Source organism: Pongo abelii, chromosome 7 (genome assembly GCF_028885655.2).
Source record: "Pongo abelii isolate AG06213 chromosome 7, NHGRI_mPonAbe1-v2.0_pri, whole genome shotgun sequence".
Taxonomy (NCBI): Eukaryota; Metazoa; Chordata; class Mammalia; order Primates; family Hominidae; genus Pongo; species Pongo abelii.
Genome location: NC_071992.2, coordinates 146,293,130 through 146,309,474, shown reverse-complemented (window position 1 = coordinate 146,309,474; position 16,345 = coordinate 146,293,130). Strand labels below are relative to the sequence as shown.

The following is a 16,345-nucleotide window of genomic DNA, read 5'->3' as shown; positions in this document are numbered from 1 at the left end:
TCTAGCTCTTACACACCGCCCTTCCCTTCCTCTCCCTCTCCCTCTCTCTCCCCCTCCCTCTCCCTTTCTCTCTCTCTCCCCGTCTCTCCCTCTTTCCCTCTCACACTCTCTCCCTCACTCTCTCACTCTCTCACTTTTGCTTGATTATTCTTTCCTGGACATTTCTTATGAATGGAACATACAGTATCTTTTATGTCTGGCTTCTTTCATTTAATTTGTGGTTCATGCATGTTGAGTGTATCAGTAATTTGTTCCTTTCTATTGCTGAGTAGTATTCCATTCTGTGGATATGCCACATTTTGTTTATTCATTACCAGTTGATGGGTGTTTGGATGGTTCACAGTTTTTGGCTGTTATAAATAATGCTGCTATGAACATTTGTATGCAGATATGTGTGGACATATGTTTTCTTTTGCATAGATGCCTAGGAATAGAATTATTGGGTCATATGGAAAACTTATATAATTTTTAAAGAAACTGCCAAAACCAGACATGTCGGTGCTATTTTATGTCCTACCAGTAGTGTATGAGGATTTCAGTTTCTCTGAATCTTCCCAACACTTGTCATTATCTTTTTGATAATAATTACTCTACTGGGTGGGAAGTAGTATACATTGTGGTTTGAGTTTCCCTAATCACTAATGATGTTGAGCATCTTTTCAAGCCATTTTCTTCTTTTCTTTTCTTTTTTCTTTTTTTTTTTTTAAAGAAAGGATTTTACTTTGTCACTCAGGCTGGATTACAGTGGCATAATCACACCTCACTGCAGCCTAGAACTCCTGGGCTCAAGCGATCCTCCTGCTTCAGCCTCCCAAAGGGCTGGGACTACAGGTGTGCGGCACGAAGCCATTTTTTCCGTCTGTTTTGGTGAAATGTCTGTCAGGTCTTTTTGCCCATTTTTAATTGGGTTGTCTTGTTACAGAGTTGTAAGAGTTCTTTATATATTTTGTATCCAGGTCCTTTGTCAGACACATTATGTGCAAATATTTTCTCTCAATCTGTGACTTGTCCTTTTATTTTCTTAATGGTGTCTTTTTTTTTTTTTTTCTTAAGAGATGGGGTTCAGAGTTGAGGTCTTGCTGTGTTGCCCAGGCTAGACTCAAACTCAGGGCTCAAGTAATCCTCCTGCCTCTACCACCTTAATAATTGATGCTACAGATGTGCGCCACCACACTTGGCTGTTAACAGTGTCTTTTGAGGTGTAAGGGTTTTCACTTGGTAGACTCTAGTTTAACTTTTTTTTTTTTTTCCTGTTAAGAATGGTGCAGTGTGTGTCGTATCTAAGAAATCTTTGCCTAACCAAAGATTATGAGATTTACTCTTGTGTTTTCTTCTAAAAGTTTTTTAGTTTTGGTCCTTACATTTAGGTCTATGATCCATTTTTGTTAACTTTATGGTGTAAGTTACTAAGTTCAACTTTTTGCATGTGGATATCCAGTAGTCTCCGAACCATTTTTGAAAAGACTATCTTTCTTCTACTGAATTGCCTTCATATCTTTGTTGGTAATCAGTTGACCACAAATGTTTGGGTTTTTCTATAGACTTTTATGTCTGTTTCATTGATCTATCATTCTGCTAGTACCACATGGCTTGATTACTGTAGCTTTCATACTGTATTTTAATAATGGAAATTCTTGTAAACATACATGCTCATATTTATAAAAAAAATTGAAACAATATAGAGTAGTAAAAGAAAAAAACAAAAATCACCATCTAGGTAGTCGCTGTTTTGGTGACCATCTTTCCAGCCATCTTTATGCATATATATGTGTTAGATGACTACACATACATACTCTCCACATTTATTCATAGAGACACATCAGTATTTGCCTACGCTCATTGTTCTTGTGTACTTTTTGAGTGAATACATTTATTGTCAGCTTTAAGAGAGAACTGATTATTTTTCTTTCTGCGGGGACTTTTGTAATTTTGTGCATTTTTACTGACTTAAACTTCTCAGCAGACCGAAGCCTCTTTGAGCTAAGAACTATGAGTGCATTTTTCTTGGTAGCATGTTTAAATGGAATTTACTTCTCACTTCATCTGGTAAAAGATGACTTTAAAACTTTTTTTTTTTTTTGGGAGACAGAGTCTCGCTGTCGCCCAGGCTGGAGTGCAGTGGCGCAATCTCGGCTCACTGCAACCTTCGCCTCCTGGGTTCAAGCTATTCTCCTGCCTCAGCCTCCTGAGTAGTTGGGATTACAGGCACGCACCACCATACTTGGCTTTTTTTTTTCTTTTTTTTTTTTTGTATTTTTAGTAGAGACAGGGTTTTACCATGTTGGCTAGCCTGGTCTCAAACTCCTGATCTCAAGTGATCTGCCCACCTCGGCCTCCCAAAGTGCTGGGATTACAGGCATGAGCCACTGCACTTGACTCTAAGACAGTTTTTTAAATGTGTGCTCTATGAATGGAGCACATTATATGTAGAACTTGTAACAAAATTAATTCCCAAATCCAGTTTTAGACATTTAAAGTTTTTATAAATCTGCTCTTGAGTATTAGATTAACTTTTTGGCAGTTGGTGATAATGAGTGTGGAGCCAGTAGATACCATGTGTAGTGATACAGAATTTTATTTGCAATCATGTGAGGACTGATCCCCACTGCAAGCTTAGTTTTATCATGCTAATAAAGGAATAGCCACCTTTGTTCTTTTGCGTTTCAGAATTTGGTCCCAGTTCTTGTTGAAAATATCTCAGGATCTAGCTTCACTGAGGGGTTACAAGGTTGAATTCGCAAATTCTGAAATGTTTCTCTCCTGCTACTAGTGTAGGTCACATCGCATTATTAGGAACTCCTCTGACACCTGCATTTTTCTTGTAGTATGATTTTATATGGTGCATACATGGTTCAACATCATATTTAGAGATGTAACAGCTCTAGGAGACTGTGTAGATTACACTTTTTAAAAGATTGAAGTTTAATCTCTGGTAGGGAGCCATTAAAGGGTTTGGACTTCAGAGTGGCACAGTGAGACAAATTTTAGAAAGAGCAACACACTAATTCAGTGGAAATTTGATGCTTAAAAAAGGTAATGTGCTTAAATTAGGTGATAAACTGGATTGCTTAATGAAATTATATAAATGAAGTGTTATTGTACAAGGTTTTAAAAATTTAAACTTATATTTTTAAGTGGCATAAAGGGACAGTGTTAACAATGGCTGAGTGGTAAGGTTGTGGATTTTTATTTTCATCCTGCTTTTCATGGAAAATTTAGAAAATACAAAATATGAAATAAGGTGCTAAAACGGGTGGAACTCTTGTATTCTGAGTTTGACCCTAAGTCGACAGATGCATATTTCTAAAGTGAGTTTTAAGGACATCATGCAGGTGTTCAAAAGAGAGCCAGAAAATGGATCTTGTGACTTCTAATACATATCCATCTGTTGTTGTAAAAGGTTTCATTCAGAAAGTTGGAAATTGGAAAAGAGTTTTTGACGCATTGTTAGAAATTGGAAAAGTTTTTTAACCCAGTTGTTGGTATTCTAGGAGTCTTTCCTAACCTCTTTCCTCCGTCTTTGTGGGAGGGACGGAAAGTACTCCCCCTCCAGTAAAGATAGAAGGGCTTTATAGTGACCACTTGGGGAGCTTAATATGTAGCTCTTGCAATTTGGGGGACACAGTGGATTGATGTCTGTCTAACTCATACCTGGAAATTTTCAAGGGTGAAGGAGAGACTATCTGCTTTGGCAGCACAGCAAATAAAGCAAGGTTGCTGTATAGATGGACTGCCAGTGCTCCCAAAGTTTTTTGGACTAAGAGATCTGTGTTTCCCATAGATCACATGAGGGCCACCTGAGAGAAGTGAGACCACATAAGGGAAAACCCAAAAGAGTAGGGTATAAGGGGGACAGGATGGAGGCTGGATTCCCAGAGGAGATGCATTACAGGAATTGGAGTGAGAGCTCCCAGCTTTCAAGGAACCCCTGAAAGCATTCCTGAACAGAATCAGCTTTAAACTTTATTATCATTATTATTATTACTATTTTTTAAGATGGAGTCTCGCTTTGTCACCCAGGCTGTACTGCAGTGGCATGACCTTGGCTCACTGCAACCTCCCTGGTTCAAGCAATTCTCGTGCCTCAGCCTCCTGAGTAGCTGGGACTACAGGTGCACACCACCATGCCCGGCTAATTTTTGTATTTTTAGTAGAGGCGGGGTTTCCCCATGTTGGCCAGGCTGGTCTAGAACTCCTGACCTCAGGTGATCCATCTTCCTCGGCCTCCCAAAGTGCTGGGATTACAGCTGTGAGCCACCGCGCCTGGCCTAAACATTTTTTGAGTCATGAAGGTGTCTAAGCTCTCTGATAGCACATAATTGCCTCACCCAGGGTTAGCAAGGTGGAAAGGAGTGGAGTAAAAACGTAGTGCTCTTGTACTGTGTAGGGCTGAGCTGGGAAAGCAGAGAAACTAAATGAGAAAAATTTGACGATTATACTAAAGATCTTTCAGTCACTGCAGCCTCAACTTCCCAGGCCTGAGCGAGCCTCCCACGTCAGCCTCCTAAGTAACTGGGACTATAGGCATGCACCACCACATCTGGTTTTTTTTTTTTAATTTTTTTTTTAAATTTTTTTGTAGAGACAGGTTCTCCCTATGTTGCCCAGATTGGTCTCCAGCTCCTGGGATTGAGTGATCCTCTGTCTCAGCCTCCCAGATTGTTGGGATTACAGGTGGGAGCCACTATGCCCAGCTGGATCTTTCATTTTTAAAAGTCAGGTTGTTTTTATAACTTGGGAGTGACCAAAGTCATGATCATTAGCCTAAATGAAAGTTCAGGGACATTAACTATGGCTACAGAGTAACTTTAAAGGCTACAGAGTAACTTTAAAGTCGTGGACAAAAAATTATTTTTTATAGTTACATCCCACAGGTTCAGCTTGTTCAGTATAATGGTTACAATTGTTTTTCTAATAAACAAATTAACGAGAATGAATTTTTAGAAGAATGTGCTCATGGAGGCATTTTGTTGTGAATAAAGTGGCATCAACTTTGGGATAGGCAGATCTGTTCTGGAAACAGATCTACCCCTTATTGACACTGACCTCTTATTAGCACTGATGTGAGGTAAGTAACACCCCCCCACCTTTTTTCCTTTTTGAGGCAGGTCTCACTCTGTCGCTTGGGCTGCAGTGTGGTGGCATGATCATAGCTCACTGCAGTCTTTACCTGGTTTCAAGCAGTCCTCCCATCTCAGCCTCATGAGTAGCTGGGACAGCAGACACGTACAACCACACCTGGCTGTTTTTTTTTTTTTTTTTGGTAGAGATAGAATCTCACTTATTGCCCAGGCAGGTCTCAGATTTCTAGGCTCAGGCAGTCCTCCTGCCTCAGCCTTGCAAAGTGTTGGGGATACAGGCATGAGCTACTGCAGCTGGCCTAAACCAGTTTTTGAAATTCATTTTCCTCATTTACTTTTTGTAAAAAGGTAACATCACCGGTTTTGCAGTGTTTTACAAAAAAAATTATCGTCTATAGCAGAATGCATGGTACATACTAGATATTCACATATATTCGTACTTTTTCCTCCTTAAAGCAAATATTCCCTATTAAGTGTTTTTACTCTTTTTCATGTTTTACTTCTTCAAAATGTATTCCTTAAAAATACTAAATGGAGGTAGGGAGTTTAGTACATAAATGATGTACTATCAAGGATGTAAGAAATGTTTAATCTTTAGTATAGCCAAAAATTATACTTTTGATTTGAAATGTGAAAAGTTTTCAGAAAGAATGAAAAGTAGTTTTACTGACGTGTGAGGGAAGTGTATGAAATAAGAGACTAAAGGTAGACTTGGCCGGGTGCAGTGGCTCACACCTGTAATCCCAGCACTTTGGGAGGCTTAGGTGGGTGCATCACCTGAGGCCAGGAGTTTGAGACCAGCCAGGCCAACATAGTGAAACTCCGTCTCTACTAAAAATACAAAAATTAGCTGGGCGTGGTGGTGAGCGCCTGTAATCCCGGCTACTTGGGAGGCTGAGGCACGAGAATCGCTTGAACCTGGGAGGCAGAGGTTGCAGTGAGCCGAGATTGTACCACTGCACTCCAGCCTGGGTGACAAGAGTGAAACTCTGTCTCAAACATACATACATACATAAATGTAGACTTAGGTGGAGATTTTTTTCTTTTTCTTTTTTTTGAGATAGAGTTTCACTCTTGTCGCCCAGGCTAGAGTGCAATGGAGTGATATCGGCTCACCACAACCTCTGCCTCCCAGGTTCAAGCGATTCTTCTGCCTCAGCCTCCCAAGTAGCTGGGACTACAGGCATGTGCCACCATGCCTGGCTAATTTTGTATTTTTTTTTTTTTTTTTTTTTTCATTTGAGACGGGGTTTCCCCTGCTGATCAGGCTGGTCTAGAACTCCCGACCTCAGGTGATCCGCCCACCTCTGCCTTCCAAAGTGCTGGGATTACAGGAGTGAGCCACCGCGCCCAGCCAGAGAATTTTTTCATTACTGTTCGTAGTAGGAGTAGTTTGGAATGTATAAAACAAAGTAAAGCATCTTTTTTGTTTTTTTTGGAGATGGAGTCTCACTCTGTCGCCCAGGCTGGAGTGCAGTGGTGTGATCTTGGCTCACTGCAAACTCTGCCTCCCAAGTTCATGCCATTCTCCTGCCTCAGCCTCCCGAGTAGCTGGGACTACAGGCGCCCGCCACCATACCCAGCTAATTTTTTGTAGTTTTAGTTGAGATGAGATTTCACCGTGTTAGCCAGGCTGGTCTCGATCTCCTGACCTCGTGATCCGCCCGCCTCAGCCTCCCAAAGTGCTGGGATTACAGGTGTGAGCCATCGCGCCCGGCCTTTATTTGATATTTTTTAAATGATCTTGGTGTTTTGCCATTTTTTCTGGATGTTCTACTTTTATATTAATGTTCAAATTTTATGTTTTGAAACAAAGTTTTCTTTTTAATTATCCTGGGACCTCTTAAATATCTCAAAAAACTGTTCTATACCATCTTTAATTTTTGAATATCTTTATTATCTGTATTTATACTTCAGAGTTATATTTGTAACATAAATTCTGCTTGTTTGTAGGAATGGCTTTAAATTGGGAAGGAAATTACAGTTAGTTTTCTATTCGAGACCAGAATATTCTTTATAATTCATTAACGGGTCCTTGGTTGCAAATAGCAGAAACTGACTAGGTAATTTGGATATAAAAGGAATTTATTGGGATGATGACAGGTAGGTTACAGAATTGATGGAGAGAGTGGGAACCCAGGTTCACAAAATGAGCAATAACCAGAGGCAGATGAGCAGCAAGAAAATACGGCCCAGATTATGTTACCATAACAGTGTGGTTAGTGCACTGTGGCCACTGGTCTCTTACTGTTGCCACTGTGAACCATTTCAAGTGTCCTTGGTCTTTGGATACAAAGTCCTGGGGTGTAGATAAAGTATTTGTGATCTGACCTCTTCCCTGAACTCCATACTTCCGTATCCATCATTGCCTTCTCAACATCTTCAGATTGGTGGCTCATAAGCCTCTCAAATTTAACGTGTCCAAAACTGAACTCCTCTTCTTTTTTTAGTCTTCACACCTGCTCCTTTTCATCCAGGCAAGCTGTCTGATAGAAAATATTTCATAATCAAGATTTGTCTGCTTTGTTTCTTGATAAATAGAATCAGTTTATATATACCTGACAAGTTTATTACATAGGGTAATGTTGAATACATCCCGTTGCATTGCATCATCAGGCATATAATGTCTGTCACATTTTTGGTGATACTAAATTTTATCCCTCAATTAAGATGGTGTCAACCAGCCTGGGCAACATGCTGAAACCTTGTCTCTACAAAAAAAATACAAAAATTAGTTGAGTGTGGTGGTGTGATCCTGGGAGGTTAAGGCTGCCGTGAACTGTGATCGTGCCGCTGCACTCCAGTCTAGGCAAGAGAGTGAGACCTTGTAAAAGGTCTTGGTTTGGTGATACTTTCAAACCATGTGAATATCTGGTTGCCCAAAACTTTTCATTGAGTAGCCTAACATAGGAGAGGACAGACACTCAAATAATGGCTATTAATGTATATCTGAATAATAGCTATTAGTTATTATCAGGAAGTTAGGGAAGAAGAAAACCTTCCTGTTTTAGTTTCAGTTTGTAATAGTGTAGAGGAAAGATAAGTAAATTATTATGAATCTCAAATTCTGAAAAGAAGCATTAACAGTCATTCTCCAATATGGACTGCAAAGGTGACAAGTGATGGCTACATACAATTTAACTTTTTTTTTAATAGATAAGACTCATGTCTGAGTAAAAGGTACATTAGGAAGGAGGCTGAAAGAAATGGCTAAAATAAATATTGGTGATCTGTTCACTTCAGTGATCAGTACTTTCTCGTACATCATTTAGCATAGATCAACATTTTTCTCCATTTTTGTGGTTTTAGTACTTACAATTTTTTTCCTATTCTTGCACTTTAATATTTTTTCTGTTAATTCAAGGAAGCAAGGTCTACTTCCCAAATGACTGAAATTTTGTCTCGTTATAAGAAATCTATCTCTGTAGATAAAATAAATTCCTAGATACTGCAAATAGTAAACTAAACAGTAAAATCTAGAATACGGAAGTGCTCCTACATTTGGTGGAAATCAAATGAAAGGTGAAAGGGAGAATTTCTAAAATGTACAGGTTTTTGTAAGGTATTAAATTAGTGAATGAGGAGGGTAGCAGAAGGTAAAACATCCAGGATGTTATGAGTTAATGGTTTCAGAATTTATTTTAAAATCAAATTTTGTTTATCTTTTCCAGTCTGAAATACCTAGGTAAAAATTACTGATGATACGGAAGTCTGTCACATAGCAGTTGAAGTACAGTTATGGCACTCATTCTGTTTGTTGGTGACTATCTGTTAAAAATCATTTAAACTAAGATGTTTAAGTCTAGGAAATAAAGAAATAGCCAAAATCTGAAAATACTGAATGTTTTCTGCTTAATTATCTCTATGAAACTTCTAAATGTTAGGAAAAATAAAGTTCTTCTACTGAAGAATTATGAGCTCTTTTGAGAAATGAACCTATCTGATATGATATATTTATAGTTGTGTGTATTGATGTCTTGTCTGTTGAACCCATTAGATTCCATGTGGCTACTAATGAGCACTTGGGAGAAAAGCTCATAAGACATGTAAGGTAGTTTTTAAAAGAGGAGAAGATAGACAAGCACCACTTCATAGGACATTTAACAGGCTGGACTTATGTGTTTTGAAGATAAAGGTTTACTATATAAATATATACTCTGACCATGAAAGAGTAATTTTTAGAACTGTACATTTTTTTTTTGAAAGTGTTTTCCCCAATTTGGTTTGTAAGTTCAGACTTGATAGTCCAAATTTGGAATTATATAAGCTATCCAATAAGTAGAAATAACAGAAGGGCAAACAGATTAAGGTTCAAACATGGATAGCAAACGGGATAGAAATTATTGAAGAAATCAGTGCAGTTTTGTATTTATTAGGACTGAAAAATCTTACCTGGTGTTCTTCTGAATTCTTGGAGTTGTCTCAGTCTTAGTTTAATAAAGCCTTTTTCTTAAGGATTTTAGTATTATTTATAATGTTACCCCATTGTTAACAATCATAGGTAGTAATTAAAATGCTTTGTATAGGAGAAGATTTTCCTTTTCCGGTTTAGTGTGTATGCTAACATAAATCCTAAAATTAAGTTATTTGACTTAATTTGAAGCATATAAAAATGTCTTTGGAAATTGTTAGTAGTACTGGTGTTTTTTTAAGTATGTAAGGCACCCAGACATCTCACTTCTCTAGCTTTCTCTGACATTCTCCTCTAGACATAATGAAATTACTCCCTCATCTGTTTTCCCATAGCAGTTTAACCACAGAACTCCAGCATAGCATTTTATTTAATTGTACTGTATTGTAGTAATTTGTTTACATGTCATCTCATAGACTATGAGCTTTATGAGGACAGATCTTGTTTTTACACAGCATTTTGTACTTTGCCATACATAGAATGTCTGGCCTATTGGGAGTCTGTAACTGATCTTTGTTGAGTTTTGAGGACGTTTTTAACACTATGTGACAAAGTATTTTTCATAGTCTTAAAATCTATTGTTTTATTGCTACCAAGACATGCAGTAATATATATTACCACATATCAGATATATAGTATCATTCCAAAGTGGTTATCTATGCCTGTTGGTGCAACTGAGTTTTATCAGTCCAGAAAAACTATATCTATCTGTAGGCTGGGTGGGCACAGTGGCTCACACCCACAATCCCAGCACTTTGGAAGGCCAAGGCCAATCACTTGAGGCCAGGAGTTCGAGACAAGCCTGGCCAACGTGGCAAAAACCCATCTCTTAAAAAAATAAATAAAATAATTTAAAAACTGTATCTGTAAAACCGTGGTAGACACACCTTAGAGTATTTCATTTGAAGTCTCTTTATTTAATTTTTAATAGGAGAAATTACATATTTTTCTAAATTTTACCAGTTTTCTGCTAACGATACATTGACCTCTCCTTATCTCTCTTTTCCCCAAACAAATCATTTTAGCAGAATGACAGCCTTTTGGAACCTTAACTTTAGATGAGTTGCATTTATTCTAATGTACTTATATTATTTATGATGTTTGCTTATTCACTCATTCAGCATCTATACTTTGGAGACTGTGATGTTTCAGGCATTGTGCTTAGTGCAGAGCAGAGTATAATAACAATGAACAGCCTGTGATAGCCACTTTGAGTCATAGGAAAGGGTCCAGCGTTTTGATGAGTGATATGATGTGCTGTGAGGCCTACTGAGATTTTTAACTTACACATGGAATATACCTTTATCTCACACTGTCCTGTTCTCTAAATTTCTGTTGTAATTGTAGTCTGTAACAATACTTTGGTGTTGACAGAATTATTATCAATTTGTTACTTTTTATATATGCAAGTATTATTTCCACAGGAAGTCATTAACTGCTTTCAGAATAAAGATTGTTGTTTTCTTTTTTCAATGCTTAGAAAATGTAAAAAGCATTCTTAGTGTGCAGGTTGAACAAAAAGCCATGGGATTAGGCATGGTCTGTGGGTGGTTTGCAGACCCCTGCTTTAGATAGACAAAGCAATATTATCATATCTGGTCACTTTTCTATGTAAAGTTTCTTAATCTGTGATTGGGCAATCCTGGCTATATATTGGAAACATTGTGTGGCTTCTTAAAAAAACAAATACCATGGCGTACCGTAGACTTGGTGAATAAGAATCTGCTGTGGTAGCTCTGTGGCATGCATAGTTAAAAACAGGGTGGTGGTGTTCCATGGATGATTGTGGTGGGCAGCCATTATTGATAGTATGTACTGGCCAGTGGTCACTCGTAACACGTGAAAATGAAGGAATACGAGGTAGGGTGGATTTTCTTTTTCCAATTTTTTTGTTATTAAATCACTGCAGTAGTAGGGTAGATTTTCTAATAAAACTAGAACTGAGGTATTTAAAGAAAGAATTAAATTTCTTAAAAAGCTGCTTTAACAATACATAAAAAAGACTTTTTTTCTTTTTTGAGATGGTGTCTTGCTCTGTCACCCAGGTTGGAGTGCAGTGGTGTGATGTCGGCTCACTGCAACCTCCACCTCCCAGGTTCAAGCAGTTCTGTCTCAGCCTCCTGAGTAGCTGGGATTACAGGCATGCGCCACCACACCCGGCTAATTTTTGTATTTTTAGTAGAGACGGGGTTTCGCCTTGTTGGTCAGGCTGATCTCAAACTCCTGACCTCATGATCCGCCCGCCTTGGCCTCCCAAAGTGCTGGGATTACAGGCGTTGAGCCACTGCACCTGGCCAAGATATTTAAGAGAAATCTTGGAAATTTTTTTTTAAGAATTGAGTCAGCCTGAGATCTCTGTGTCCTATGCCATTACAATTACAGATATAGACTAATGGGAAGGATGATGTGTAGATATGTGATCAGGTTTCTGCATTAGAAGGATTATTCTAGTAACATTATGGAGAATTAGTTAGAAAGGATTAGAGATGGAGCAGTGAGACCCAAATAGGCTATAGTAGGAGTCGTGGCTTGAGCTGCTAGTTCAGTGGCTGTGTGAGTAGAGATCTTCAGGAAATAGAATGGTCGGGTTTTTCAGGTCTTACAGTACAGGTATGAATGATGACTGGTGTTTTCTAACTTGGATGGATGAATGGTATTGGTATGTATTAATACATAAACTTCTTTAAGATCAGTGCTTAAATCTTAAACAGTTTGGTATTTCTAGAACCTAGTACAATATCTGCCACATGGTGGATATTTAATCTGTGTTGCTAAAAATAGCTACAACTAAGTGAATGTTTGTGATTTTTCCTAAGCACTAAACATGCATTCTCATTGAATCTTATTTAATGCTTGCAGCAGTGCTGTAAGGTCTGTTAACTCCATTTGACAAATGGGGAAACTAATGCTTACTAGCTGTGTGATCCTGAGTTATGGTAATTGTCAGAACTAGGATTCAAACTGGTATTTGACTGGTTTCAAATCCTCTAGACTAAAACTTTTCTACCTATATATGCTATGCTGTTTCCCTTCGTTGTAAAATACTTAAGCACTGCATATTAAATAGGGAACAAAAGACTTGAGAAACAGATTTTATCTTCCCTCATTTATACAACTAACATCTGCAACCAGTGAGTAGCAGTGTACTATTGGATGAAAATGCTTTAGAATTATAGGGATTGATGTGGGCTGGAGTCCTCGGGAAAAGCCTGTTGTAAGTAGGAATAGCTTTAAATTGGCCTTTTAAGGATAAGAGCCTTTTTAGAAGGAAGAAAGGAATGCCTTTTTAGGAGGAAACAGATTTCAGGACTGGAATGGGCATAGGCTGTTAGGGGGCTCTGCTCTAGTAGCATGTTTATTAGGAGTAGCCTGAAATCAGAATGGGTATTCATTCCTAAGTGTGCCAGTTTGAGAATGTATTCTGAAGAGTATTGGGAGCTATTAGAAGTTTTTTTTTTTTTTTAATAGAGCAGTGATGAGATAAAATTAGTGTCTCTTATAGTGCTTGACTAATATTAGGTACTCAGGTATTTTGTGATAGAAATAAAGTGGGGAGAGAACTACAGAAGTAGGTTAACCGTTTAGGAGATTATTGCAGTGGTTAGGAGTGAGAGCATAAAAATCTGAGCTACGGAAATGACAAAGAATAAATATGAATTTAGGAGAAATTGAAAGCAAAGGAATAGAAGCCTTTTTAGAAGAAAGTTGGATAGAATTTCATTTCAGAAGAAAGTAGAATAGAAGATTTGCATTTTATTACTGACTCTGCCCAAATTTAACCTTTCTGGGTCTCAACTTTCCCATTTGTGAAATGGAATTGGGACAAGATATGATTTTAAATTGAAATCATAAAGCTTATTTTTAGCTTTAAAACTTTTGTCTCTATGGGCTTTTCTTTTGTTGAACTATTTCAGAGATCACCTGTATATCAGATTTCAAAGTTAAAATATAAATACGAATGTAATAGGATGTCTTGAGTTCTAAAGCTTGAGTGAGATAGTTCTTCTGGAGACTAGGCATTACAGAGTAAATACATACATTAGAGTAATGTGGATCTTGGAAAATGCAATTTCTCAGGCTTGACCCACAGAATTTAGTGGGTTGTGGCAAGCCTGAGAATCCACATTTTTGGCAGATGCAGATGGTCCATGGACCATTTTTAAAAGTTTTATTAAGCATACAGTTTGTTGAGCTTCAACATAGTTAATCACCCATGAAACCATCACCACAATCAAGATAATGAACATAATCACCTTCAAAGTTTTTTCCTGCCTGCTTCAAATCTATCCACCCTACCTGCCCCTAGACCCCAGTCAACCACCTGTGCCCTTTCTGTCATTATTAGTTTGCATTTCCTAGAATCTTACTTTTTTATTAATTAATTTTTTTAGAAACAGGGTCTCACTGTGTTGCCCAGACTTGACTCCTAGAATCTTATAATGAGGACTCATGCAATATATATTCTTTTATATCTGGCTTCTTCAACTCAGCATAGTGATTTTGAGATTTATACTTATTATTGGATGTGTCAGTAACTTGTTTCTTTTATTGCTGAATAGTATTCCAGCATATGGAAATACCACAGTCTGTCCATTCATTTGTTGATGAACATTTGGGTTGCTTGCAGTTTGAGACTACTACAAGTAAAGTTGCTATGAACATTAGTGTATGATTCTTTGTATGAACATAGTGCTTTCATTTTTCTTGGATAAATACCTAGATGGAATGACTGTGTCATATTGAAGATGTATATTTAACTTTTTAAAGTGGCTTTGCACAAGTGTATAGGAATTCATTTGCACTGTATTCTCACCAGCACTTGGTATGGTCATTTACAGTATTTTTTTAGCCACCTAGCATGTTTTCAGTTTGTATTTCTCTAGTGCCTGATGGTGTTGAGCATCTTTTCAAGTGCTTATTTGCAATCCATTTAGCTTTGGTGAATTATCTGTTGAAATCTTTTGCCTGTTTTTAGATTCAGTTGCTTTCCTTCTTAGGTTGTAAAAGTTCTGTATACAGGCAGTTCTCATTTTGTGCTGTGGAAGGTAAAAATACTTGTGCAGACTTAAATTTTGCAAAGCAATCTTAGAAATTGTGTTGTTCATGATTTTTAGAAATTTTCGTCAAAACATACTCTCATTGTTGCAAAATGTATAGGGAAATGGATAAAACAGTAAAACTAGTATTTACTTAGTACAGTGTAATTTAAACCTTGAAAATTAAAGTGTTTTATTTCTTTGTAAAAATCTTTTCAAGAGTAATTAGAACTGTGCCTGTTTTCTTCTTCCCTGTTGTACAGTGTGGAGTGAGCATCATTTCTAGGCCTTGGACAAGTTGTTAATACTTCTAAATTTGGATCAGCTTCAAACATTTTATCCATTACATCGTGAATATCAAGAAGTGTATGTAAAAGTTCCTTTAATATGAAGGTTTTTTGCTGGCGTGACTTCCTCTGAGACATTGTCCTCCTTTTCACCATAACCACTCTCTTCTTTTATGTTGCTCAGTTTACCTTCAGAAAGTTCCTCTGGCTGCATATTTAGTCTCCCTGTTGGCAGCAGTGTCAACATTCTCACAGTCAACTCTTTTGTGACTCCATTTATATTCTATTAGAATTTTATTTCCAGCATTATCGCTTTTGTTTCTTTGCTTCACTTTTGTCTTTGTTGGCAAATCTTCTCCTTCAGTTACCCATTTTAAAAAAAAGTATCCCATGGATTTGTCACTGGGGGACAGGGAAGTAACACAGCTACATGCTCTGCAGCCTGTACATTTGGTGAATAACAGGTGTGCAGTGACTAGTGACTGACTTTAAAAGAAGTGATATGATTGGTCATGAATCAGGATATAAAAAATTGGAGAAAAAGATAAAACTATAAAGAATTCTGTATTTTCGGTATCTTCATTTCTCATTACATTTAAAATAGACAAAAACTAGACATTTTAGAAAAAATGTATTTATGGTTATGATCTATACAATAGTAATAATGATAATAACATCAACTTTCATTTATAGAGTTCTTATTTGGCAGGGACAGTTTTAAATGCTAGACATATTCTTATTTAATCCTCATAATAACCCAGTTAGGTGGTAGGTATTAATATTATGCCCACTAGAGAGAGAGAAACTTTTCCAAGGATGAGCCTCACAGTTTGGCTCCAGAGCCCATGCTTTATTTATACTAGTGCTACTCAAAGTGCACTTTGCAAACCAGCACTGGTTCATAAACTGTTCACACGTTGTCTGTGAAGAATTGGAATTTGCATTTTGTAAGTTTTTAAAAATTAAAAAAAATTCTTTTTTTCCTCTGGTAATTTCTACAAAAACATTGGATCATAGTGGCTGGAAAATACTCTAGCAATGGCTTGTCATTGAAGAATGTGCTTTGGTTTTCTTAAAAAGAATTAGCTAATGAATGCACGTGTATGTATTTTAAATGTTTCTGTCAGTAATTGCAATTAATTGAACAACTTCTAGTTCTGATTATTATGGAAAAGCTTTTACTGTAATTACAACACTGTGGGGAAAGACAAGGTTTATCTCAAGAGCTTCTGCTTATGTAGGCATGATTTTGAAAGTGGAGCAGATTCCAGGGGTGGCTCATGCCTGTAATCCCAGCACTCTGGGAGGCTGAGGCAGGTGGATCATGAGGTCAGGAGATGGAGACCATCCTGGCTAACACGGTGAAACCCTGTCTCTACTAAAAATACAAAAAATTAGCCGGGCGTGGTGGCTGGCGCCTGTAGTCCCAGCTACTCGGGAGGCTGAGGCAGGAGAATGACATGATCCTGGGAGGCGGAGCTTGCAGTGAGCCTAGATCGCGCCACTGCACTCCAGCCTGGGTGACAGAGC

At 37.7% G+C, this 16,345-nt stretch overlaps 1 protein-coding gene across 16 annotated transcripts in view; it reads left to right on the top strand.

Annotated features, from left to right (window-relative positions):
- Positions 1–16,345, top strand: part of CYRIB (CYFIP related Rac1 interactor B) — a 177,032-nt gene that overhangs the window by 88,810 nt on the left and 71,877 nt on the right.